The sequence below is a fragment of the Podarcis raffonei genome, chromosome 10 (genome assembly GCF_027172205.1).
Source record: "Podarcis raffonei isolate rPodRaf1 chromosome 10, rPodRaf1.pri, whole genome shotgun sequence".
NCBI lineage: Eukaryota > Metazoa > Chordata > Lepidosauria > Squamata > Lacertidae > Podarcis > Podarcis raffonei.
In genome coordinates this window covers 78,669,666-78,696,404 of record NC_070611.1, presented here as the reverse complement: position 1 = coordinate 78,696,404, position 26,739 = coordinate 78,669,666, and the positions used below count along the sequence as shown (strand labels likewise).

The following is a 26,739-nucleotide window of genomic DNA, read 5'->3' as shown; positions in this document are numbered from 1 at the left end:
TCCATCGTTCCTTTGGACATTCCCCATCCTCTGCATCATAATCCTCCATCCACCTCTAGACGTTTATGAATCACCTGCACAGTCCCATTGGCCACAGGAGGTCCATGTGGACTATTATGTGAGACCCTGGTCTACATCTTTTCCAGGGACTGTGGTCTGGGTCAGTCAGAGAATTAGTGACAAGACTTGGTGCTTGGGGTCAGCTGAATGGGTGCTCAGGGAAGCTCCTGTTCTTGGAGATGGACCTCCCTCTACATGCCTTGCATTGCATTGAGAGAGCAGGAGAAGCAGAAGGAAAGAAGATGGCAAATGGGAATCCCAATGGTTCTTTATAATGATGATGAGCTGCCTGATCTCAAGCCCCTCTTCTGACACAAGACTACCCTAATCTGGCACTGACAAACTGTACTTATCCCTTCATCCTTGAATATGTAGTGTTGATTTATTGATGGCCTGATGTTGTGATATTTCCAGAGACGTGAATTTATTCCTTATCTGTCTCAAATATCTGGGTACCTTTGGTGGAGGTCATGTCATGCACCTTATGGGGTAATTTATCCATCATTGGTCCCCACCCTGCACTCAGCTCTCACCTGTGGCTTCCAGAAGATGTCAGCATGCAACAGGGGCCACAATCCCAGGAATCGCTTCAACCAGCCGGCAAAACCAGGCGAGGATAGTTGATGGGTCTCAAATCCTTGGTGTATTAGGGAATTCTGCTGCAGGTGAAGGCAGGCCCTGGTCGATGGAGAGGAGGAGAACAACAGTGAATCCCACAGTCCAGAAGGCAGATTCTGCCCATGCTGCAGAGGAAAGTGAAGGGCCGATGGGATCGTCAACCGGGGAAGGAAGCCCATCGAGAAGGAAAACTCTGCTCCTAAACTTTCACTGCCTCTTGAGCTATGTTCAGGGGAAGAAAAGGCTATGGAGGAAAACCTACACAAATCCAGAGTGGAGTCTCTAAGATGGTTGGATGGTGTCCTGCACACCTTCTTCATTCAACTCCTGCAGCCAAGCTGGTGCCAAACATACTGCTCTGCTTTCCTTGGGACCATATCAGCCAGGCTGAGAAGGGGGTCTTGTTGAATAGACAGCCCAGGACCCCCAAACACACTGCCTATGCTTGCAGTGCTGCTAACACAGTGGTTTCAAGCGCAGAAACGAGCTCAAACCTCTTTATCAAAGTCTCTCCGATGTGGAACAAGGAAAACAGAAGTGCTGTTTACATCATACGCCCCTGTAAAAGTATTTGAAAAGACAAAGTATCCGGTGGCCCCTTGAAAGCTAATAAAAGTATTGTGGCGGAAGCTTTTGGGGGTGCAGGACCAGGAAAGCTCCTGCCACCCTGACCCTTCCAATGGGGACTCAGGCCTCATCATGGGACTTGAACTGCCCTGGCTGATTATCTCCAATGGGATAGATATTGAGAGGAAAGCTGTTTCCTGGTACTGCTGGATCTCTTAGCAGCGGCTTTGGAGACCTTTGGCCATGGTGTCCTTCTGGAGCCTCTAGGGGAGCTGGGGGCCCTGTTATGCAGTGGTTCCCCTCCTTCCTCCTGGGCCATGTCCAGAGAGTGGTGTTCAGACCCCTGGATGCTTACTTGTGGGGTGCCCCAGGGCTCCATCCTCTCCCCTATGCTTTTTACTATCTATATGCAGCCACTGGGAGAGATCATCAGGGGGGTTGGGTTGGGTGTTCCCCAGTATGTGGATGATGCCCAGCTCTTCTTCTCTTTCAAATTGGAACTAGTGAAGATGGTGAATGCCATGTGTGGCTGTCTGTAGGTGGTTGGAGGATGGATGGCGGCCAACACATTGAGGCTGAATCCTGACAAGACAGAAATACTGTCCCTGGGGGAGGATGGGGGCATTCCTGGTCCTGATGGGATAACTGTGCCCCTGAAGAACCAGGTGTGCAGCCTGGGGGTCATTTTGGACTCCCAGCTGTGCATGGAGGCGCAGATCAATTCTGTGTCCAGGGCAGCTGTCTGGCAGCTCCATCTGGTACACAGGATGAGACCCAAGTAGCCTGCAGACTGTCTGGCCAGAATGGTGCATGCTCCGGTTATTTCCTGCTTGGAGTACTGCCAGCTGCTCTACATGGGGCTACCTTTGAAGGTGACTCTGAAACTGCAACTAATCCAGAATGGGGGAGCTAGACTAGTTACTGGGAGCAGCCACTAAGACCACATAACATTATTTCTAAAGTATCTCCCCTGGCTCCCAGCGCATTTCCGAGCACAATTCAAACTGTTGGTGCTGACTTTTAAAGTGTCTGTGGGATGTGAAACACAAGAGCAGTCAAGTACAATATCCCTAGAGTGGAAATAAAAGGGGATGTCTGGAGCAGCCAGTCAGAACTTCCGGTTTCTCCTAGGCTGGGACAGACTTCTTCTGCATGTGACTAGAGGTGGGCGCGAACTCACCTGCCCAGGTAACAAAAGAGCAGGACTGGTCAGCCACTCTCTCTCTGACTACATTCGTCGAAGAAGCAACATCTGCTTAGCCTAAGATGCTTTCTTGGGCTGTCTCCTTATGGGATAGTTTCCAGGTGTATGTAACTTTTGTAACTTAAGTCTGCCTTCTGGGATCCATTTGTGAACAGAATGTGTGAGTAAACTCTTTTTATACTTTTATAGAAGACTGTGTCGTGTCTATCTTTTTATGAGGGACTAAAGGGGAAATTACCAAGGAAACTTATTTTAGAGGCTTTAGCGAGCCTGAGCAAATGCATCCGCTGTAAGTTTAAAAAGGGGAATGTTACTCTGCTAAATTGTACAACTTGTTAGCACAAGTTGGAAAGGATATAATCAAACAATATATCCTCTCCTGCATCCCTGAACATTCCCACTGTGTCATGGTTGCATTTTTCAGGCATAGAAAAGTACAGATGTAATGTATAGCGATAATTCCTAACCTATTTGTTCAAGAAGGTTCTGGTAGTTTTACTCTGTATGATTCAAAGCTGGTGTTTTCTTTAGATCATGGGGAGGCAAACTAAGGCCTGGGGGTATAAATGCGATGATGATGATGATGGTCTTGTGGGGTTTTTAAAAGTTATTTTGGAGCTCATACTGCTATATCAGCTCATAAAATGTTATGGGTGGAGAAAATCACAGGGTTGCCATAAACTATAATCCCACCCAGGAAATCTCATTCATATACATTCTGTAAATTTGGGGAGGTCACACACCTCACCTGTGCTAATACTGGCAGTCTTTGGCCTGCACAGGCACACCCGGTGTGTAGAGCCTCCAGCCACAGGCACTGTCTATCATGAAAATGGGTCCTTTGACTAGGATGATTCATGGAGTCGTTGTCGTCGGATGCTGAAGGATTGTATCTCAGCTTGTCAGTCACTCTGACATTGCCTACAAAGAATAAGAGGAACAGAAATGTTTTGAGGTGCAACTTCTATTTCATGGACTCTGCACTCGTTTCTGATGACAGGTGTACATTATCCTCAGTGGAAAAGACAATAAAGATGGAAGCCTGAGAGAGAGGAAAAGGTTTCTGGCTGCTTCCTGGGTAGGATTGCGGAAACCAAGAGCCACTTCCGAGAAGGCCACTCCCCTCCCCTCTTCCTCTCGGGATTTCCTCTCCTCTCCAGGGGACCAATGGTTGGACTGGGCAGAATGGCTGTGTCTGGACAGGGCAGGGGCTTATGGGGTGGGAAGAGGATGGAGACTGCAGGAAGGAAGGGGTGGGGGGACTGGACCCCCCACTTTCCAGGGATCCCTCTCTGGTCGCCTTGAGGGGGGGCATTCCTGGCAGGAGGGAGAAGTCAAGGCGGCACCTCTGGAGATTCATCGTGGGCGTCATGATGGAGACGCCCTACCCAGACTGTCCTTCCTATCTCTCTCCCTCCCCCCCCCGCCAATGCTGCCCTTCCCTGTCCCAGGGATGCTCCCCTCCCTCCCCCCACTTCCTTGACCCCCTCCCTCTCTCCAGAGTCTCCCCTGCATCCAGAGGCTCCCTTGGCTCTGCTCACCCCACACCCTGCGCCCCCCCAAGACAAGCAGGGGAGGGACGGGGGTCTCTATCCCTCGTGCCGATTAACCCTTTCGTGGCCCAACTCTCTCTGCGCGGAGCCCCCAGCGCTCCGGGGATGCCTGCGCGGGGGACACGGGGCGATGGGGTCCTCATGGGGACTCCCTGGGTGGGGGTCCCATGCCCGCCCCTGTCAAGGCGCCTAAGGGGCCGAGAAAAACCCCCTTCGCAGCACGCGTGCAGGGATCCAGGCCCTGCCGACGGGGCCCACGAAAGGCGCTCTGGGGAGCTGGCGGGGTCTCTGGGTCCTTTTCTCCCCCTCCTACCCCCGCGACCCCTTTACCTCTTTGTCCTCGCTCCCGATTCTCCTTTCCTTTCCTGCAACATCCACGTTGGGCGGGGATCCTCCTCTTCCCATCCTCCTCCCCTTTCCGAAAGCGCCCCCCCCAGATCTACGGGATAGAGCGGCAATCCGGAGTGGACGCTTCACTTGCGGGAGAAGCAGGCAGGTTGGGAGGGGGGCTCCCCCCTCATTTCCGGAGCGAAGCCGGATTGGAGGAGGAGGAGGAGGAGCAATGTATTGGGGGCGGGATCTGGGATTGTGTGGGCGGGATGAGAGAAGGATGTGCCGGGAGGGGAGGGAAAGTGTTGAGCGGGTGGGGGGGGGAAGGAGGAGAGGAAATCCCCCCCCCGTCTTCCTTCTGGGATCAGGGGAGGGGGGAGGGGCTGATCCCGACAATCCAACAGCGAAGTCACAAAATGAGTTCTGCATGGAAATCAGATCAGACTCCGAGTTCGTGTTTGGGCAACGTTACAAGTCTGTCCGTCGGGATGCCTGGCGATTCCTGCTCCCTGCCTTTTCCTGGCCAGCCTGAGAGATCACTGGAAAGGGAGGATTTCTTGACTCCAGAATCCATCACCGCAGACCCGTTTCATTCAGGCCTAGAGACCTGCTCTTTGGACCAGTCTGCTTGGATCATCAATGGATTATATGGATCATCCATGATGTCATACCCATCTCACGTGGGGGGGGGGGCTCAGGAAGAATCTTCTGCCACGTGACTGGGGTCAGACAGGGCTGCTGTTTTGCTCTCCTTACTATTTCAGCTCAGGTTTTCCTGGCAGAAGTTACATTTCATCACGAAATGGGTGGATTCATTGAGGAAACGGGGCTACATTGCAAAGAGGCAAATGTGTCTACTTTGTAACCACCCAGTGAGTTGTGTTGCAAAGGCCATTTGAAGAAAGGCTCCTATTGTATCACCTGCGGCTACATGCCGGAGTTTTGGTGGTTTGTGAGACTGTGTCTCTGTAAATGCGCTTATCCCCGTGCATTTATAATGGCATGACATTAAATCCCATGAGATCCACAAGCCCCAGAACCATAAGCCCACCTAGGAGTCCAAAAGCACAGAACGAAGCAGCCCTATCAAAAGCTGGGTGTCGAACAACAACAACAACTTTTTTTGTACCCCACCCATCAAACTGGATTGCTCCAGCCACTCTGGGCAGCTTCCCAAAGAATAGAAGAAAAGATAACCCAACATGAAATATTAAAAGCTTCCCGATACGGAGCTGCTTTCAGGCGTCAATGGAGGCCGTATAATGGTTTATATCCTTGACATCTGGTGGGAGGGTGTTCCACAGGGCAGTCACCACAACCGAGAAGGCCCTCTGTAACCTCACTTCTCGCAATGAGGGACCTGCCAGAATGAAGCAGGACCACCTGGAGGAATTTTACCCTTATGCTTTCCATATAATTAGTTAGCCATATATAACCATATATAACCATATATCCTTATACGTAATGCTTTTTATATAATCCATGTTTGAATCATGAAGGCTTCTGCAAAGCTTAGGGCAAAATGCTTAGATTTGAAAAATCCAAAATGAACTCTGCCCCAGTTCTCTCCCCTTGTTCTTTTCAATGTCTCGCTAACATAAGGGGGGAAGCAATAAATCTGCTGTGCTGGCATTTTCCTCCTGTCCAGACAGAGTCCTGAGCAGCTAAAAACAGGAAGATGCTAACTGCAAAATGTCCCTGTTTGGCAGATGTTGCGTAGGAGAGCGTAAGGGCCGAATACAGTTCCTTTCTCCTTTTTATTAGGGAAAAGGTCGGACTAATGTTCAGACGGAGGAATGCAGAAGTTGGGAGGGAACTCTTTACATGATCAGGGGGCAAGGCTTGAATTCGCTCATTGGTTTTATTTTTGCTGCCGTGTGCGATTGTATTTGATTATGTCATGATCTATGATGTATGTACTCAGGTATAAAGCCTCAGGGCGCTAGAGCTAAGACGCCCAGTCCCTGGAAACGATTCCACTGGGTCAATTATTGCTTAGCAATAAATATCACTTTCTTTTTCTCCACTGCTGCGTCTGTCACTTCTTGGACACAATTTGAGTGGGTCACTGGTACAAGAAGGCCCTCGGAGCTGGACCTCAGTGTCCGCGCTGAGCGATGGACGTGGAGACGCTCCTTCCCTTCTACTGGGCTGAGACCATTTGGGGCTTTCAAGGTCAGTGCCGGCACTTTGAATGGTGCTCGGAAGGGACCGGGAGCCAGTGAAGATTTCTTAGGACCCGTCTTCAGGGGCCAGCTGTTAGGGGGCCGTTCAGCTGCTGTCCAAAACTGAAGGTATCCTTTGCCGGAAGTAATCCATAAACCTCTCCTCCTCCGCCTTCTCGGGATGCCATTGGTGCGCGATGCTCCGGCTCTCGAGAGAGGGAGAGGCGTGAGTTGGGTGCGCTCGGCTTGCCAAGGGTTAAACGGAAACGAGCTAGATTCCTAGACAGGAAAGTAAGACGGGGGGGGGGGGCAGGGTCCTCCAGAGCGAAAGCCTAACCCCTCCCTTTCCTGCAAGACGTCGGGCTTGTGGGGGTCCCGTTGGTTCGGCTCTGCAGAGGCTGCCTGGGGGCGCCTGCTGGGATCCGGTGAGTCTCCTCTCTCCCAGGATAGGGCCCATGGGGAGAGCGGGGGTCCCAGCGCTGCATGGCGAGAGGGGGGCAAGTCAGGGCGCGGAGGGTCGCAGGAGGGCGGCAGCTCTGCTCTTGCTTTGCATGGATGCACTGCTGACCCCTTGGATCCAGGAGTGGGGAAATGCATGCAAATAAAGCCCATTCAGATGTATGGATCAGTATACCCTTGTATAACAGAGGTTGTAGGCGGATGGAAACATTCGGACATGAAATGTACCCTGGTCCCTAAAACCTCACTTGTGAAAGGAGAAGGAAGGAAGACAGAGAAGAGAAAGCGCTTCCTCTTGCAGGGCAGAGTAAAACCTGTGGAACTGCCTCCCAAGAGCCAGGGAGGCCACCAATCAAGGTGGCCTTAAAAGAGGAGGAGACCAATCCGTGGAGGAGGAGGAGAGGGCGATGGGGGGGGGTTCCTCTGCTCTATGGGGCAGCCCTATGGCCTGATCCTGCAGTGCTCATTTTCTCCTCCAGTGCTTAGTGTGTGTCCAGATGCAAGCGTGGCCTCTGAGATTGCTTGGGGTTGAGCTAGATGATCCTTGGGGTGCCATCCACCTCTACAGTTCTATGAAAGCACCACTGGAGGTCTCACAAGCCAAGGCACTGAGAGCAGGAGAGGTCCTGCTGGAAAGGAAACAACCAGTGCAACTGTTTTAAAACAGGAATCCAATGTGTTTGTTCTGGGGGGACTCAGTGGGGAGGGGTAGACCCATGGATGCCGCCTTGATCTCCTTGGGCAAAGAGGTGGGAGAGGAAAGTCCTTCATAAAGAGAGGCAGCCCAGCCAATCATCTGGCTGCTGCATTTTGGGGCAGTTCCCGAGTTGCCTTCAAGGCAGTTCCACACAGAGAGCGTTGCAACCATCCCATCTGGTGCAGAGCAGGAAGGACCAGGGCCATGTCCTCTCTGTTCCAAAAGGTCTGTGGGGTGGGGAAGTAGCCTGAGCTGGACATGGGCCTCAAGCAACCATGATGGACCCAGGAGAGCCCTCAAGTATTCATGACTGGGGAGGGGGCATGTTAAGCAATATAACTTCTTCTTCATCATCATCATCATCATCATCATCATCATTACTGTTAGTTCCCTGTCTGTAATCCAAATCTCCTAGAGCAGATTACAAAATTTAAAAAAACCAATAAAACAGTTGAAAACACATTACAGTGGTACCTCAGGTTAAGAACTTAATCCCTTCCGGAAGTCTGTTCTTGACCTGAAACTGTTCTTAACCTAGACACCACTTTAGCTAATGGGGCCTCCTGCTGCCGCCGTGCGATTTCTGTTCTCATCCTGAAGCAAAGTTCTTAACCCAAAGTACTATTTCTGGGTTAGTAGAGTGTGTAACCTGAAGTGTCTGTAACCTGAAGCGTCTGTAACCTGAAGCGTCTGTAACCCAAGGTACCACTGTACTCTCATAGAAAGGCGACTCCTACTTTATTTGCTTTTGAGTGCACACAGACGCACCCGTCTTGCATGCTTGAGTAAAGCAACTCCAGGGCAGGAGGAGAGTAGGGGCCACGTGTAGATCAATTGACACACTGAGGTCAAAAACACACAGAGAAGCAGCAGGATTTCTTCAGTAATAGTTTACTGAGCTTTCAAAGCATACAGTTCTCACTGGGTCCCCAGTGAGGCACAAAACTTTGCTCCTAAGAGCAAATCCAGTTTCAGCAGTAAAATCATACAGCACACAGGATACCTAAGTCAGGCACACAAACCGGCAGAAGGGAGCAAGGGAGGAAAGAGGCTGGAACGACACAGGGCAATGGATGTGTGTGTGTCACTTCCTGTCGTCTGGGATGGAAGTCAGCAACTCGGCATCTGCAGGGGCTTCACGAAGAAAAGCTTCCAGGCAAATGGGCATCACAGAAACACACACTGTGATTCTTGGTATGTTGCCGTATCAATTGTTTTTGAAAGGTTATCATGACGTGGTCTAGAAACCAGTTTGGAACAATATATCGCCTGGCCCTAATCCTCACTGACCACCAGAAATCCAGATAAACACTCCTTTATAAATAAAGCACTTTTTGCAATCTTTTCATTTGAACTGCTTCTTCTCTTTGAGGTTGTTGATGGTTTGAAGGGTTTCAACTCCTAAAGTTCTTCCTGTCCGTAAGTCTGTTGATGTAGAATTTCCACTAGGACTGAACCTCTATCTACTTTCCTCATATTTATAAGGTTTGTCTTTTGTGTGAGTTTGTTGACATAAATCAAGGGTTCCTCTCTGACTGAAGCTGCTTCCACAGTCCATACATTTAAATGGTTTCTGCCCTGTGTGTCTGCTGATGTTTTCTAAGATTTCCATTCTGACTGAAGCTCTTTCCGCACTCCATGCATTTATATGGTTTCTCCCCTGTGTGAGTCCGTTGATGTCTTCTAAGTGTTCCATTATCACTAAAGCTCTTTCCGCACTCCAAACATTTAAATGGTTTCTCCCCTGTGTGAATCGGTTGATGTATATTGAGCTGTCCACTCTGACTGAAGCTCCTTCCACACTCCATACATTTAAATGGTTTCTCCCCTGTGTGAGTCCGTTGATGGCTTTGAAGGGCTGCATTGAAACTGAAGCTCTTTCCACACTCCATACATTTAAATGGTTTCTCTCCTGTGTGAGTCTGTTGATGTCTTCTAAGTTTTCCATTATCACTAAAGCTCTTTCCGCACTCCATACATTTAAATGGTTTCTCCCCTGTGTGAGTCCGTTGATGTGTTCTAAAGTTTCCATTGAAACTGAAGCTCTTTCCACACTCCAAACATTTATATGGTTTCTCCCCTGTGTGAATCTGTAGATGTGTTTTAAGGCTTCCATTCTGACTGAAGCTCTTTCCGCACTCCAGGCATTTAAATGGTTTCTCCCCTGTGTGAGTCCGTTGATGTGTTCTAAGTGTTCCATTTTCACTAAATCTCTTTCCGCACTCCAAACATTTAAATGGTTTCTCTCCTGTGTGAGTCCGTTGATGTCTTCTAAGTGTTCCATTTTCACTAAAGCTCTTTCTGCACTCCAGGCATTTAAATGGTTTCTCCCCCGTGTGAGTCTGTTGATGTCTTCTAAGTTTTCCATTGAAACTGAAGCTCTTTCCACACTCCAAACATTTATATGGTTTCTCCCCTGTGTGAATCTGTAGATGTGTTTTAAGGTTTCCATTCTGACTGAAGCACTTTCCGCACTCAATGCATTTAAATGGTTTTCCCCCTGTGTCAGCCAGTTGATGTCTTCTAAGGGTTGCATTGAAACTGAAGCTCTTTCCACATTCCATGCATTTAAATGGTTTCTCCCCTGTGTGAGTTTGTTGATGTCTTCTAAGGGTTGCATTGAAACTGAAGCTCTTTCCACATTCCATGCATTTAAATGGTTTCTCCCCTGTGTGAGTCCGTTGATGTCTTCTAAGGCTTCCACTTTCACTAAAGCTCATTTCACACTCCATACACTGAAATGGTTTCTCCCCTATGTGAGTCCGTTGATGTCTTCTAAGGCTTCCACTTTCACTAAAACTCTTTTGACACTCGATACATTTATATGGTTTCTCCCCTGTGTGAATCCTCTGGTGCATTTTAACATATCTATTCTGACTGAAGCTCTTTCCACACTCCATACATTTAAATGGTTTCTCCCCTGTGTGAGTTTGTTGATGTGATCTAAGGGTTGCCTTGGAATTGAAACTCTTTCCACGCTCGATACATTTAAATGTTTTCTCCCCTGTGTGAGTTTGTTGATGTCTTCTAAGTGTTCCATTCTCACTAAAACTCTTTCCGCACTCCAGGCATTTAAATGGGTTCTCCCCTGTGTGAGTCCGTTGATGTAAAGTTAAGTTTCCCCTATGACTGAAGTTCTTCCCACACTCCCTGCATTTAAATAATTTCTGCCCTGTGTGAGTCTGTTGATGTATTCCAAGTTCATCACTTCGACTGAAGCTCTTTCCACACTCCATACCTTTAAATGGTTTCTCCCCTGTTTGAGTTTATTGATGTGAGATATGTGTGCTCATTCAGTGAAGCATATTCCACATTTCACACTTTTTAATGGCTATTCCTAATGAAACGAAAGGTTCCCCATCTCTCAGAATTCTGACTGTCTTCTGTATCACCTTCTTCAGAATGGGCGGAAAGGCAATCCTATTTTGGTTTCAAGGAAGAGAACAAAGGGAAAGAGAACACATCAAATGCCATTAGCAGCTTTTCTTATTTCAACATTTCCTATATTCCCCCGCCTCCTACCCATGTTCCCAGTTTTTAGGAAATGAAGATGCAATGATGTCAAATGATAGTAATGCATCACCACCTTTCATAATCCTCACTCATTGTTAATAGCGCAGCATGATCTTGGAATACAGCCTTTCCAATTTAATTGTTTCCTCACAGGAAAGGCAGCTGCTCTCTGTCCATGAAGAGGTCCCCCTTTTCTCTGGTTCATCGTTCCTTTGGACATTCCCCATCCTCGGCATCATAAACCTCCATCCACCTCTATCTCTCTCTCTCTCTTTTTTTAATCAGTTTTTACTGATTTTCATTATTACACATACACATAGAAGACATACACTCATACATTTATCCTCCCACCTAAGCTTTAAGCTCTGCCGAGCTTCGGACTTCCCTCCATCTCTTCGGTAAGTATCATATAGTTATAACATCGCGTATTCTATTTAATACTATTTTGTCTTATGCCGTTAGAGTTACTCCAACCCTGCCAGTGTCTTTAAAGTTTTACCATTTTCTCTTACATATACCAAATATTTACTCCAATTTTCAACAAACTTCATTTCATCTTGGCCCCATATTTTTCCCGACAATCTAGCCAATTCTGCGTAATTCATCATTTTGGTCTGCCATTCCATGATTGTAGGTAGAGTATCAGTTTTCCAGTTCTGGGCCAACATAGTTCTAGCTGCTGTCATGGCGTACAAGAAAAGATTTTTATCCTTCTTTTTAATTTCCTTCCCTTTCAATCCCAATAAAAAGGCTTCAGGTTTTTTTAGAAAAGATTTTTTTGTACATATATATATATATAATAATTTTTATTGATTTTCCAACATACATTTATAATATCCAATCAAAATTTATCACATATTTTCTCTTTTGGACTTCCTTCAGCCTCTCTAACAATCATCCATTATTCAATTTTTTAATTACACATTTCCTAATTTTTATATTGCAATTTATATACCTTCACCCTCTTATTTTTCTTCTACACAATATTCCTCAAACATTCACAGAGCTTCTTGAAATCCCACTAGCGTTGTTTGCTCATCACATATACATTTCAAATAATCTGAAAATTTTCCCCAATCTTCAATAAACTTTTGGTCTCGTAGATATCTGATCTTCCCCGTTAGTTTATCTAGTTCTGCATAGTCCATCAGTTTCATTCTCCATTCTTCTAACGTCGGTAGTTGTTCCTGTTTCCATTTTTGGGCCAGCCAGTAGTATTCTTGCTGCAGTTACTGCGTATTGGAAAAGTTTACAGTCCTTTCTATTTATCTCATTTCCTACTATTCCTAAAAGAAAAGCCTCTGGTTTCTTAACAAATGTATATTTCAACATCTTTTTCAACTCATTATATATCAATTCCCAGAAACCCTTCACCTTCTTGCAATCCCACCACATACGGTAAAATGTTCCCTCTTTTTCTTTACATTTCCAACCCTTATTACATGTTTTATACATTTTTGCCAATTTTACGGGTGTAATATACCATCTATAAACCATTTTCATCACATTTTCCTTTAACGCAGTGCATGCCGTAAATTTTATATTTTCATTCCATAATTTTATCCAGTCATTGAACTGTATATTATGACCCAAATCTCTGGCCCAGTGTATCATAACCGATTTAACTTCCTCGTCTTTTGTATACCATTCCAGCAACATTTTATACATTTTAGATAAAGTTTTGTACTCATTATTTATTATTTCCATTTGAAATTTTGATTCTTTTTCATCAAAACCTCTTTCTTTAAAATCCTTTTTAAACATTTCATTAACCTGATAATAATGCAACCAATCATATACATGCTCCTTCACATCTTCATAAGATTTCATTTTCCATTTTCCTCCTTTTACTATCAATTCTTTATATGTAATCCAGTTCCCCCTTAAATTGACTTTCTTAAGACTCATAACTTCTAACGGAGATAGCCAGTGGGGAATTCTTGGTTCTAATAAACTTTTATACCTCTCCCATATTTCTATGAGAGATCTTCTAAAGATGTGGTTTTCGAAACCTTTATGGATTTTTTTCTTCTCACAACATAAATATGGGTGCCAGCCAAATCTGTTATCAAAACCTTCTAAATCTAACAAATCAGTATTTTTTAACTTTATCCATTCCTTCAACCGACATGAAGCTTCATAATATAATTTCAAGTCTGGCAGGGCGAAGCCTCCTCTTTCTTTCGCATCCGTTAGTAACTTAAACTGAATTCTTGGCTTCTTACCCTGCCAGATAGATCTTGAAATTGCTCTTTGCCATTCTTTAAAGATCACTGTCCCCTTGATTATTGGAATTGTCTGAAACAAAAACAACATCTTTGGCAGCACGCTCATCTTAATCGTTGAAATTCTCCCCCAAAAAGATAACTTCATTCGACCCCACACCTCTAGATCTTTCTTTATTCCCTTCCACACTGGCTCATAGATATTCTGAAACAAATCAAGATTCTTAAGGGTTAACCAGATTCCCAAATATTTAACTTTTTTCACCACTTCTATCCCTATTTGTTGTTGCATTGTTTCTATCATACCTTGTTCCATATTTTTTGTAAGTATTTTGGTTTTTTTCTTATTTAATATAAACCCTGCCACTTGACCAAATTGTTCAACTTCTTCCAAAACTACTTTTGCACTTTCCAGCGGTTCTTCCACTGTTATTACCAGATCATCGGCAATTTTTATAACTTTATACTGATTCTGGCCTACTGACACACCTTTTATTGCTTCATTTCTCCTTATTGAATTTAAGAAAATTTCCAGAACCATTATGAATAACAATGGTGAGAGAGGGCATCCTTGTCTCGTACCTTTTGATATTTTTAATTCTTCTGTAGTCATGTTGTTTACAATAAGCTTCGCTCTTTGTTCAGTATATATCGCTTTTATTCCATTAAAGAATTCTTTCCCCACTTCCATATATTCTAAATTTTTTAACATAAAGTCCCAAGAAATGTTATCAAAGGCCTTTTCTGCATCCACAAATATTAACGCAGCTTGTTTCTCATTCCTGGCTGTCAGATATTCTAACAAATTAATTATATTCCTTATATTATCTTTCATCTGTCTGCCAGGAAGAAAACCCGCCTGGTCTTTATGAATAATTTATTGTAATATCTTTTTCAACCTCTTCACTAAGATACTTGCAAAAATTTTGTAGTCTGCATTTAGCAATGAGATAGGCCTGTGATTTTTAACTTGAGTCAAATCAGAGTCTTGTTTTGGAATTAGTGTAATAAAAGCTTCTTTCCACGTCTCCGGCATTTCTCTATCCTGAAGAATATTGTTCATGACTTCTCTCCGCAGTGTAGACAGGATGTGCCTCATTTCTTTATAATAACTTGCTGTAAATCCATCTGGTCCTAGAGCTTTCCCTTTTTTCAACTTTTTTATGGCTTCTTTAATCTCTTCCATTTCTATAGGGGAATTCAGCCTTTCTTTCTTTTCTGTTGGGATCTTCTGCACCTTTTTTTCTTTTAAAAATCTTTCTATTTTTCTCATGTTATTTTTCTCTTTACTATTATATAAATGTCTGTAAAAATCCTAGAATCCTTTTCTGATACCTTTTGGATTAACTATCTCTTCTCCTTCTATGATGATTTTATTTATTGTATTCTGTTCCTTTCTTTTCTTAATTTGCCATGCCAGCCATTTGCCTGATTTATTTGCAAATTCAAAGCTCCTTTGTCGCAATTTTTTTATATTCCACTCCACTTCTTTATTTATTATCATAGCAAATTGTGTTTGCAGAGCTTTTATATTCTGTTTTATTTTCAAATTGTCTGGTTTCTCAATTAATTTTTGTTCATTGTCCATTATTTGTCTTAAAATTTCTTTCTTGCCTTTCTCTCTGCTTTTATTTTTTATTGAATTCTGTTGGATAAAAAATCCTCTCATCACCGCCTTGCTGGCATCCCACACAACATTCATTTTTGTACCCTTATTACAATTGTTCATAAAATACCCCGCCAGCTTCTTTTGTGCCCCCTCTAAAAAATTTTGATCATCTAGAAGGTAGTCATTAATTCTCCATATGAATGATGGAGTATTTCTTCATAACCTCTTATTTCACATTTGATTGGATTATGATCTGAGATCACTCTTGGTTGAATTTCAACTTGCATGATTCTTGGAGTTAATTCATTAGATACCCATATTTGATAGATTTGCGACATTGACTGATTCGATTCTGCATAAAACGTAAACTGTTTGTCAAGTGGATGTCTCAGTCTCCAAATGTCTATTAAGTTACAATTCTTAATCATGGAGAAAAAAGTATTGGGTAGTTTTCCCTCTTTACTCATTCCTGATGCTCTCAGTCTATCCATTTCCATTGACACTACTCCATTTATATCTCCCATTATTATAATCTTTTGGTCCATATAATCAAACAGTTTCTCTTCCAAATCTTTATAAAAATCAGTCTTGTTTCCATTTGGTGCATAGATCCCGACTGTTATTATTTTTTCACCTTGCCACTTGATCTGGATTGCAATTATTCTTCCTTCTTCATCTTTGAAAATTTGCTGAGCTTCAATTTTATTTCTTATATACAATACCACCCCTCTCTTTTTGTTTTTGTCTGACGATATAAATTCATTTCCTAGTCTTTTGTTGATCAAAACTCTTCTGTCTTCTCGCCACATGTGTCTCTTGTAAACATATTATATCCAAATTTTCCTTTTTTAGATATTGTTCAATTTTATTCCGTTTTTTCCTATCGTTCATCCCATTAGTATTCCAGTTCCATAATTTTAACGCCATCTTGGTATCCTAATTAATTAAATTTTATTTAAAATTTTATAATCTTTCTTCTTCTTCTTCTTCTTCTTCTTCTTCTTCTTCTTCTTCTTCTTCTGTGTTTCTTTCATCTTCTTCTTCCCCCTCTCCCAATCCACTTTCCCCCGTAGCTCCTGCTCCTGCTGCTGCACCTCTTATTTCTTCCTCTTCTGGTCTTAATTCCTTGTATCTTCTCAGAAACTTGCTTGCTTCCTCTGGGCTTGTGTGTTTGTGTTTCTTACTTTTATAGAAAAAAGAGATCCCCTCTGGAAATTCCCACTTGAATTCTATTTTGTTCTTCTTTAAAATTTGCACCAATGGTTTATATGGATCTCTCAGTTTCAACAGTCTGATCAGTATATCTTTAAAAATAATTACATAATTCCCATCGATATTCAATCTTTTCTCTCTGTTCATCTGCAAGATCATTTTTCTCATTTCTCTGTCCTTGAATATAATTAGACAGTCTCCCGGAGATTTCCTTGTCTTAGTTGTTCTTGCCTTCATTCTAAATGCATTTTGCACTGTCATAGCTACCTCCTCTGGTTGAAGTTCTAACCATTGTGCTATTTCTGCAATCAGTCTCTCTTTAATATTTTCACCCTGTATCTCTGGTACGGCTCTCAACCTCAAATTAGTCTCCTGCTGCCTCAATTCATTCATAGCAATCACATCCAAGACTTCTTCTTGTGTTTTATTAATCTTCGACATTTCTACCTTTATTTTCTCCTCTTATCTCCTCACTTCCCTCATTTCCTGTTTTGTCCTCTTCATCCCCTCCTCCAACGTTTCTGTTCTCTTAGTCACATCTTTCTTTTTCTTTTTTTTCTGCATTAAATTTTTATTGATATTAATATTATATACATATAAACCTATACAAAATCCAACATAAAGGTTACACATAATATAACAAATCCATAAATCCTAAATATAGCTCTAGGCTCTGCCGAGCCTTGGACTCCCCTCCACTCCTTTGGTAAGACTCTAATAAATTCTATCAACACGTATTTTGTCTTTTCTAAGAGCTAACCCATTACTGTTGAAGTTGTTCCAGTCCCGCCAGTGTCTTTTATAATTTGATTCCAATGTACGTCGCATATTTAACCCAATTGTCATGAAATTTCTGTTCATCTTGATCTCTTATTCTTCCCGTTATTCTAGCTAGCTTGGCATAGTTTATCAATTTGACCTGCCAATCGCTTATATTTGGTATAACCTCCGTTTTCCAATTTTGCGCTAACATGATTCTTGCGGCTGTAGTAGCATATAGGAATAGTACCTTATCCTCTTTTTTAATTTCTTTATCCATCATTCCTAGCAGAAAAGCTTCAGGCTTTTTGGGAAACGTGTATCTAAAGATTTTTTTAAGTTCATTATAAATCGATTCCCAAAATCCTTTTACTTTACTACATAGCCACCACATGTGATAGAAATCACCATCCACCCTTCCACATTTCCAACAGCTCTTATTCTTTAACCTATACATCTTAGCCAACTTCACTGGTGTGAGGTACCACCTATATATCATTTTCCAGATGTTTTCCTTTAATATCGTACATGCCGTAAACTTCATGTTAACATTCCACAATTCCTGCCATCTCTCAAATTCGATGTTATAACCAATATCTATGGCCCATTTAATCATGGTCTCCTTCACCTCCTCATCTTTTGTATACCACTCTAATAAGATATCATAAATTCTTGACAATGTTTTGTTCTTACTTTCCACAACTTCCACATTAAATTTAGATTTTTTATCTTCGAATCCTAATTTCTTTTTATCTTCTTTCAACAAATCATTTACCTGGTGGTATTGCAACCACCCGGTAAGTAAGTTTTTAATCTCTTCATATGGTCTCAGTTTTATGCCTTGATCCGTTTTTCTTGTAAGTTCTTCATATGTGGCATTCTTTCCTTCCATATTAATCTTTTTGACCGTTAGCACCTCTACTGGTGAAATCCACCAGGGTGTCTTCCTTTCCAGTAAATTTTTATTTCTTTCCCATGCTTGAAATAATGGTCCTCTAAAAATATGATTTAGAAAGCCTCTATGCACTTTCACCTTTTCATACCACAGGTACGAGTGCCACCCGTACCTGTTGTCAAAGCCTTCCAAATCCAAGATGTCTCTATTTTCTAACCTTATCCAATCTTTCAGCCACAATAGACATGCCGCCTCATTTCCTGTTTTGTCCTCTTCATCCCCTCCTCCAACGTTTGTGTTCTCTTAGTCACATCTTTCAATTGTCCCTTTAATTCATTTACTGTTTCATCAATTTTTTTGTCCATTTTTCCAATCCTTTTGTCCATTTGTTCTAATTTGGCCTCTAATTTTTTTTCACTCTGCTTTATATCATTTTTAATTTCTCCAAACATTTTCAATATTTCTCCCTTAAAATCTGACTCTTGTTTTGAGCTTCTCCTATCTGCCGGTGTCCCCCCTTCACTTGTTTTTTTCTGCTGGTGCGACATATCTTTTAGTCTCTTCACACTCCTACCAAAGTTAATTAATGCACCAAAATTAGCACAACCAGTATATAAGGCCCAATACAATATTTAGCAAAACCCAATAACATATAAAAACTAACACCGAACTCCTCCGATCAATATATCAACTCAGGTATTTCCTACATCACAAAATAAATGGCCAGAATAAAAATAAAATATAACCCAATGGAGATACTCTTATTATCTTAAAAAATCCCAAAAGAGAGAATATAATCGTGATACTACTTTTAGCCTTTTTGTTAGGAGAATTCACTAATTCACAGTCCTCAAATTTCAAATTTTTGCCAAGGTTTTAAAACTTTTCATTAATGAAGAGACGATAGAAAGACGAAAATCTTCTTGCCACCACTTAGGCTAATTCTAATCCGTCATTTCGAAAATAAAATGCAACAGGGGAAGAAAAGGACCAAACCATAGTAAAAAATAATATATTTTCTCAGTTTTGTTATTGCCAGTTATTTTAGATTTTAATTATACCCCAATTATAATCCAATGTAGTCTTCAAACTCTCCAATCCCAGATTAGTCCAAGGAAGGAAGTAAAGAAGAAGTAGCAGAAAACCATAAAATAAGTCCCACAAAAAAAAGAAAGAAAAGAAAAAGGGGAAAAAAATTATACCCAGAGCAGGATTCTTCTGAGGAACGATCTCAATCAGTTACCAGCCTTATCCATTCGTTAAAACCACTCTACAAAGCTTCTGCAATGGTGTTATACTCCAACGACAAGGGAAGGAAGGGGGGGAGGGGCAGTGGGGGGCAGTGTTTTTTTAGAAGTTAATTTTGACGCTCACCATCAACCCTTAAAACCTGTGGCATTGTTCAATTTCAAAAGTCAGATTATTATAATCTATTACAGTGCATAAAACTTTCCCTTTTATCCGTTAAAATATTCACTTCTCCAAAAACGTTGCTGGTATTTTTCCAGAGTATAGCAATGTAACAGTGGCGACGGAAGTCCTTACATCCAGTTGCGCAGTTCTTTATTGAAAGTGAAACTAAGAATTCCTTCTAATCTTGTCTCTTTCTTTCCCCCACCAACACACCGAAGATTTGCCAAAAATAACAGTCAAACGTCCCTCTGCTTCCTCTTCTGTTTCTTTTTTATCTTATTGCTAGTTCTTAGCTATTTTCTTAGCTTAGACGTTTTAGAGGAGAAAGCGGCAACGACCGCTAGCCATTACTCACACAGCTTGCTCCCGCTCTGCTGACAGTTCTGCGTCTGTTTTCAATTGCAGATACAGCTGAACTCCACATTTAATTCTTTTTGCTCCGAAACCTTCCTTTAGCCTTGAACTTCCGAATTCTATCCCAATTAGGTCCGAATTTCTTAAGCTTGAGTGTCGGTCGCTTCCCTTGCAAGTTCAGGGCTACGCTTTTTAGAGGATAGTTAATGGCTTCCCTCTGCCTGCTTCTCTCTCCGCCATACTCTTCACCCTTACAGGGCTACCTGACGGCCAGGCAATTTGCAAATTGGCTTGCCGGGAACCAGACCCTCAATGTTCTCCACTGAGGGTATTTTGGGGGGCTACTGCGCCCTGTAGCAACCCTTTTTTCCTCAAAAAGCACGGAATCTCCCAGCCGGAAAGATTCCCACTTGCGACAGGTTCGCGCTCAACAGGAAGTCCACGTACTTAAAGATTTTTTTAAGCTCATTATATATTGATTCCCAAAAACCCTTCACTTTCCCACAAACCCACCACATATGATATAAGTCTCCTTCTGCCTCACCACACTTCCAACACTTCCTATTTTTTATTCTATACATCTTTGCCAATTTTACCGGCGTGAGGTACCACCTATATATCATTTTCCACATATTTTCCTGTAAGGCCGTACACGCTGTAAATTTCATATTGACATTCCATAATTCACGCCACGCTATATTCTATATTATATCCAAAATCCATGGCCCACTTAATCATGGCTTCTTTTACCTCCTCATCTTTAGTAAACCAGTCCAGTAATAAGTCATACATTTTGGACAAAAGTTTGTTGTTACCTTCTATAATATTGATTTGAAATTTTGATTTCTTTTCCTCAAATCCCAACCTTTTTTTATCCTTTTTTAGTATCTCATTAACTTGGTGGTGTTGTAACCACCCTGTCAATAGGTTCTTTATTTCTTCATACGTCTTTAACTTAATCCCCTGCTCCGTTTTCATAACAAACTCTTCATAAGTAGCTCTCTTTCCTTCCATATTAGTTTTTTTTGTAATCAATACGTCAGTTGGTGAGATCCACCAGGGGGTTTTCTTTTCTAACAAATTTTTATTTCTTACCCAAACATCATATATGGGTCCTCTAATTATAAGATTTAAGAAACTCCTGTGGACTTTTGCTTTACCATACCACAGGTACGAGTGCCACCCGTACCTGTTGTCAAATCCTTCTAAATCTAGAAGGTCCATATTCTCTAGTTTTATCCAATCTCTTATCCATATTAAGCAAGCTGCTTCATAATAAAGAATCATGTCTGGCAAGGAAAAGCCACCTCTTTCTTTTTTGTCCACTAAGATCTTCTTTTTTATTCTTGGTCTCTTTCCCTGCCAGACAAATCTTGCCAATATTTTCTGCCATTCTTTACATTGTTTCAACCCTTTGATCACTGGTACTGTTTGGAATAAGAATAGCATTCTAGGTAAGACATTCATTTTAATCACTGATATTCTCCCTAAAAAAAGAGAGTCTCAGTCTATTCCAGATATCCAAGTCTTTCTTAATTTCTCTCCATGTGGTGTCATAGTTATCTTTATATAGATTTATGTTTTTTGCTGTCAACCATATTCCCAGATATTTGACTTTGTTAGCCGCTGTGATTCCTGTCTCTTGTTGCAGTTCTTCTGTTTCTTCTTTGCTTATGTTTTTCACTAACATTTTAGTCTTGTTCTTATTAAGTTTAAACCCCGCTACTTTGCCAAATTCTTCTAAGCTTTTCTAAGCCTCTTTTAAGCTTTTCTTTGGATCTTCCAAAGTTAATACTATATCATTCGCAAACGCTTTTAATTTAAAATCTTTATGTCCAACCTTAATCCCTTTAATTTCTGGATTTTCTCTCATGGTCTTGTTGAGTACCTCTAGTACAGTTAAAAACAACAGGGGGAATAGAGGACACCCCTGTCTCGTCCCTTTTGAGATATCAAAAATCTCCGAAACATTATTATTTATAATGAGTTTGGCTGTTTGATTGTGATATATTGCTTCTACACCCTTCATAAATTCCTCTCCTATTCCCATTATTTTTAAATTCTTTTTCATAAATTGCCAGGAGACATTATCAAATGCTTTCTCCGTGTCGATAAAAATCAACACTGCTTGTTTATCAATTCTGTTTTCTAAACATTCGATAATATCTAATACCATTGTCACATTATCTTTCAGCTGTCTCCCCGGTAAAAAGCCAACTTGATCTTTATGGATTACTTTGTTTAGAAGCCTTTTCAGTCTTTCCGCCAAAACATCTGCAAATAATTTATAATCATTATTCAGTAATGAAATGGGCCTGTAATTTCTAACCTCTAGGCCATCAGTATCTTTTTGGGGGATTAGGGTTATATAGGCTTCTTTCCACGTATTTGGGATTTTGCCTTTTTTCAAGATATTGTTCATAACCTCACATAATCCTGGTGTTATTTGATCACATAATATTTTGTAGTATTTAGCCGATATTCCGTCTGTGCCTGCAGATTTCCCAATCTTCATCTTATTTATTGCCTTTCTGACTTCTTGTTCTGTGATTAACTGGTTCAGTTGTTCTCTTTCTTTTTTTGTAATTTGTTGTAATTGATGTTTTTGTAGATATTCCCCTATTCTATGATCGTCTTCTTTCTCTTTCTTATATAACTCTTTATAGTATTTCTGGAAAGCCCTTCTTATCTCTTTGGGATCTTCTATTATCTTTTCTCCCTCTCTTATTTTACATATTATATTTTGTTTTTTTCTTGCCTTTCATTGCCATGCCAGATATTTTCCTATTTTGTTAGCAGACTTGAAGTTCTTTTGTCTCATCATTTTAATTCTCCACTCTACTTCCTGATTCACTACCATGGAAAACTGAGTTTGCAACATCTTTATATTTTGTTTTATTTTTTTTCATCTTTTGGTTTAATTGTTAGCAGTCTCTCATTCTCCACAAGGTATGCTAAGATTTCCTCTTTTTTCTTTTCTCTCCCCCTTCTCTGATGACTGTTTTATTAAATCAAAAAGCCTCTCATAACGGCTTTGCTTGCATCCCATACTATTTCTATGGGTGTTTCTTTATTTAGGTTCCAGTTAAAATATTCTGTAATTGTTTCTTTCGCTTTATCTATTATCTTCTGATCATTAAAGAGGCTTTCATTCATTCTCCATCTAAATGATGAAGGGTCTTTTCCTCTCACCTCCAAATACACCGGATTATGGTCAGATAGAGTCCGTGGCAGGATTTCTGGTTTAAATGACCTCGGGACTAATTCTTTTGATACCCAGATGTAGTCTAATCTTCCCCAGCTTTGATTTGGACTCGAGAAAAAGGTGGGTTGTTTCATTGTGGGGTTTTTAAGTCTCCATATATCTATTAGTCCCGTAGTATCCACCAGGTCAAAGAATGACCTGGGTAGTTTACCCTCATTTGTATCTCTTTTTCTTATGGATCTATTCAAATCTGGGATGACCACACCATTAAGATCTCCCATTAATATCAGATGTTGGTCTAGCAGGTCAAGCAATATGTCTGCTAATTTCAAATAAAAGTCTGCTTTTTTATCGTTAGGAGCATAGACTCCAACTAGGTTTACACTCTCTCCTTGGAAAGTTATTTGTACTATTATCACTCTTCCTTCTTCATCTTTATAGATTAATTTTGGGTCATATTTTTCTTTTATATAGAACACAACTCCTCTTTTTTATTTTTGTCAGAGGCAATAAAATCTTTCCCCAATCTTTTATTACTTAAAATCCTCTTATGTTTTCTTGCAACATGGGTTTCTTGCAGGCAGATTATGTCAAGATTCCATTTAATCAGCACATGTCCAATTTTATTTCTCTTATTTTTATTATTAAGTCGGTTCACATTCCATGACAATATTTTTAAGGCCATTTTTATTTAATTACCAACCAAAATTAAGTCCTGTTTTAAACTTGGTGTTCTTTGCTGTCTGTTTCTTCTTCCTCCTCCTCCCCCTCGTCCCTCTCCTCCTCCCCCTCCCCCCTCCTCCTCCTCCTCTTCTCCCTCTCTCCTCTCTGTTTCTCCTGTTGTTCTTCCTCTCTTCTTTTCTTTTCCACCTTCCCCAGCTCCTTTTCATATCTTCTGGCAAATTTCTCGAGGTCCTGGGGGTTAAATAGCTTAAATCTCTTATCTTATCATTGGCCACAGTGATCCATGCGACGGTCATCTCCAGGCTTGACTACTGTAATTCGCTCTATGCGGGGCTGCCCTTGAAGCTGTCCCAGAAACTCCAGCGGGTGCAGAATGCTGCAGCGAGGATCCTCACGGGGTCTCTGCCATGTGAGCATATTCACCCAGTGCTTTTCAAACTGCACTGGCTCCCGGTGGAGTACAGGGTCAGGTTCAAGGTGCTGGTTTTGACCTTTAAAGCCCTTCACGGCCTACGACCCTCGTAGCTACGGGACCGCCTCTCCTAGTATGCTCCATGGAGAGCCTCAAGGTCGATAAATAGCAACACCCTAGTGGTCCCAGGCCCTAAGGAAGTTAGATTGCCTTCAACCAGAGCCAGGGTCTTTTCAACACTGGCTCCGGCCTGGTGGAACGCTCTGCCTCATGAGACCAGGGCCCTGCAGGATCTGATTTCTTTCCGCAGGGCCTGTAAGACAGAGTGGTTCCGCCTGGCCTTTGGCTTGGAGCCAATTTGATTCCCTCCCTCTCTTTCTTTTTTCTTTTCCTTCTCCTCCTGTGATGAGGCTACATTTTAATATTTTAATGTTTCAATATTTTAATGTTGTATTTTAATTTTGTTTTTAAGTTGTAATCATTCAACTTGTTTTTATTATTGCTTGTAAGTCGCTCTGAGCCCGGCCTTGGCTGGGGAGGGCGGGGTATAAATAAAAATTATCATCATCATCATCATCATCATCTTTATAATAAAATGAGATCCCCTCCAGGAATTCCCACCTGTATTGAATTCCTTTTTTTTAACTGACCCACTAGTTGTTTATTGATGTCTCTACGTGTGATGGGATGGTGAGCTGCTTGTGCGTAAAATCCTAGTCCCTCAGAGTTTGGCTAAGTCCACAAACCTCTGTCTGTGACGGAGCTGCTTAAGCATGGCTCCATCAGTCACTCGTTGAATCGGACAGTGAGCGTTTACGGAACTTCTTCCAGCATAAAAGCTCCTTAACGGAAACGCGTCTTCTGGACTCTCGGCGTGACAGTTTCCGGCGAGGAGTGGGTGTCCCTACAGGAGGTCCTGAAACCTCCCCACTGTTCTCGCTTGAAGTATCTCTGAGCCCTCCCTCCGACTCACTTTCCCTTGGAACTCCACTTCTCCCCCTGCTGGTCCCCTCCTCAGCTGAATGGTCTCTCTCACCCTCTGTGAGCCCTTTCACCTCCTGCTCCTCAGATGGCAGTTCCCTGACATCCACCTCCCCTCCAGGGCCCCCTTCACCCCCTTCCCTCCCCTCCTCTGCAGGAGGCGAGGGAGCAAAACCCCTGAAGGAACCTCCCTCATCTTCCGAAGTTTTGAACACTTCCCTCCACCTGTTGCTGTTTCCGGTTTTCAGGTACTCCTCCTCATTGGAGTCTGTTCCTTCTTCCAACTCCGATTCCCTGAATCCTTCCAGTTCCTCCTCATCGTCGGTGGTGCCAAAGTACTCCCTCCGGAACCTCGCTACTGGCTGAGGTTTCCTGGGGAACCTTTGGTGGAACGTTTCGATCAAGATCTCGTCACGGACCTCCTCTGCCGTCACCCAGGTGTTTTCCGACTCCGGTTCCCCTTCCCACGCGACCAAATACTCCACCTGATTACCCTTCCACCTGGAGTCGATGATTTCCGCCACATGGTTGCTGCTTTCCCTTTCTTCTATGGCTGGCCCCCGTGTGGATACCCCTTCACCTTCCCCCCTATATGGTGACAGTAATGACCTGTGGAATACTGGGTGCAGTTTCATGTGGTTCGGTAACCGGAGTCTGAAAGCCACTGGGTTGACCTGTTGGATGACCTCAAATGGTCCCAATCTTTTGGGTCTCAATTTCTTGCAACCCCCCTTGAACGGCAACCCTTGGGTTGATAGCCAGACCTGACTCCCCACCCTAATGGTTTCACCTTCCCTTCTGCTCTTGTCTGCCTGCCTCTTATATTCTTCTTTGGCCCTTTCTAAGTTGAGTTGGAGTTGACGATGGATCGCTTCCATTTCTTCTACAAAATGTTCAGCTGCCGGGACACTCCATCTCTCCCCTCCTCCCCCTGGAAACGCCCTGGGGTGGCACCCATAATTAGCCAAAAAGGGGCTCATCCCGGTGGACACATTCTCTGCATTATTGTAAGCAAATTCCGCTAGCGCCAACTTTTCGACCCAATCGTTCTCTCTGTCATTGACATAACACCTCAGGTATTGTTGGAGGATACCGTTTGCCCTCTCCGCCTGCCCATTGGTCTCAGGGTGCCTGGCAGTCGAAAAGTTGACCTCTACGTGCAACAAACTCATAAGTTTCCTCCAGAACCTGGACGTGAACTGTTTCCCTCTGTCGGAGACCACCCTCAAGGGGGCGCCATGCAGCCTAAAAATATGTTCTACAAACAATTTCGCTGTCTCTTCCGCCGTGACTGCATGTGAGCAAGCTACAAAGTGACCCATCTTAGTTAACAGGTCTACTACGACTAGTATGGCGGTTTTCCCCTGGGATTTAGGCAGATCAGTCATAAAATCTATCGATACCGCCTCCCACGGTAGTTCTGGTGTGGGTAACGGTTCTAATAACCCCACTGGCGCCCGCCTTTCTCCTTTGGCTCTCTGGCATTGGTCACACCTTCTCACATACTCCCGTACATCCTCCCTCACCTTGGGCCACCAAAACTCCCTGGTCACCAACCACATGGTCTTGTGTTGCCCAAAATGCCCCGCTGCGGGGTTGTCGTGCAGCTGTTTGAGTACTCTCCCCCTCAATTCCCCTTCGGGTATATATAGTGCCCCTTTGTAATACAATGCCCCGTTTCTTTCTTCAAAACCTCCGGGGTCTTCTCCCTCTCTCCTTAGACCTCTGAGCTTATCCTGGGCGTATTCATCATTTACCGTTCCCTCTACCAGTTCTCTTTGCCCCACCCAGGCCGCCCCACACACCCAGTGGTCCTCTGGGATA

At 42.8% G+C, this 26,739-nt stretch overlaps 2 protein-coding genes across 13 annotated transcripts in view; one reads left to right on the top strand and one right to left on the bottom strand.

The window, feature by feature from the left end:
- Nucleotides 1–26,739, top strand: part of LOC128422442 (zinc finger protein 665-like) — a 352,200-nt gene that overhangs the window by 123,414 nt on the left and 202,047 nt on the right. The window lies entirely within an intron of this gene.
- LOC128422457 (zinc finger protein 135-like) overlaps nt 1–26,739 on the bottom strand; it is a 135,779-nt gene that overhangs the window by 2,029 nt on the left and 107,011 nt on the right. Inside the window, exons 1-3 of one of the 9 annotated variants that reach the window (XM_053406507.1) lie at nt 4,333–4,817; nt 3,198–3,370; nt 594–738 (exon numbers count right to left, since the gene is read on the bottom strand). The exons of 4 other annotated variants lie outside the window; for them this stretch is intronic. The gene's annotated coding sequence lies outside the window, so the exon portion shown is untranslated. Of the gene's footprint in view, nt 1–593; nt 739–3,192; nt 3,371–4,332; nt 4,818–26,739 lie in introns of those variants that run through there. 4 more of the 9 variants (XM_053406511.1, XM_053406510.1, XM_053406513.1 and 1 more) reach the window with 4 other exon arrangements.